This window comes from Halyomorpha halys, unplaced genomic scaffold, assembly GCF_000696795.3.
Source record: "Halyomorpha halys isolate HHAL.00 unplaced genomic scaffold, Hhal_1.1 Scaffold370.1, whole genome shotgun sequence".
NCBI classification, from domain to species: domain Eukaryota; kingdom Metazoa; phylum Arthropoda; class Insecta; order Hemiptera; family Pentatomidae; genus Halyomorpha; species Halyomorpha halys.
Genome location: NW_027107863.1, coordinates 494,406 through 495,890, shown reverse-complemented (window position 1 = coordinate 495,890; position 1,485 = coordinate 494,406).

Below are 1,485 nucleotides of genomic sequence, written 5' to 3'. Positions count from 1 at the left end.
TGTATAAAAATATTTACAAGTAAATTCACTGTAGGTGATATAGTAGATATATAGATATAGATATAGACATGACACGAACATCTATAGAATCTACTCACTGATAGAACTAAAATAACGTTTCTAGAGGAGATCTCGAGACCATTTCAGACGCCTTGGAGAAGTATTAGGTAATGTAGGAGAAGCCAGGCTAGAAACGAGTGGGTTTGGGTGGCTGGGAATTTTATCATGGAAGGATTGGTATCTGGTTCTGACCAAATCGGCAATATATGGAACATTGAGGTCCTGGTAGCTTGATTTGTGACAAAGTAATTGTAAAATTAAGGATTTTACGAAGGATTTTGGGCTGTAATACTTATGATTTTTTAAAAAATAACTTGTTTCTTTAATTATATGAAATATACATTTTTATGCCATACTAAATCACATCCTTGTACAACCATTGGTCTACTTCCTTACAAAGTACTGCACTCCTGACCCTTCATATACTTCAGCGGTATAGATTTAATTTTTTCTTTAATATAGTATTTAATATATATTACATATTAACTAATATAGTATGTTATTTTATTTTTATATTGTAATAGGTTTTTGCATATTTTAATTATTTTTTTTATATACTGTAATGTTTTTTGTATATTTAACACCTCATTAGGTACTAAAATCCATTACAGATAAGATCTTTGGTCAATTGTTTATTATTTCTGTTCCTATTCACTGGAGTGGGAAAATGTTCAGTTTCACCCTCCAAAGTTTACCGTTAGAATTCAAACTAAACTAGAATAATGCAAATAACTTAGAAAAATGTTCTGGAGAGATCTGTTACGGATCCCTAGAACACATTTGGCTATCGAACGGTCAGCAAAGGCATTATCTTCTTGGACTGTGGTTATGCATGGTCACTCCTAAACGATCCCAGATTTATATCTCTTCGGAAGGTCCTGCGTCCTTCCCATTGTGTAACGTGGGAAGAGTCCTGGCCAAAACCTCCCCTGGAGGACAATAGGGTTCCGAGTCCCGATGTGGTTTTGATTGTCGACCGCGCGCGTCCAATGCTCCCTTGTTTACTTCGACAGTGTGACCTCAATTTAGGATACAGGTGAATATTTATAATTACTAATCAAATATAAAATCGTGTATTATAAATTTTTTTAATATTATGGGAAGATTTAAAATTATTATTTGCATTTTTCATTCTCTTTTTATAATTATCTTAAAGTCCCATATTGCCTTAAGGTCAAGAATTAACAACAAAAAAACAATGGTTCTAAATCAATATATATTTTTTTCTCGAACGTTTAGGTGAAACTGAGTCCACATCTTCAGATCCTAGTTCTTAGAAATAGTATTATTCTAATTTAATGAGGTGTAGATAGTTGACCGTAGATTAATGCTTGAAGAAGTTTGTCGGGGGGTGCGGTCAGCAAAGAACAACATAAATAAACAAAACCATATTTATTTATTTTATGCCGACGTTTCGACCTGAGT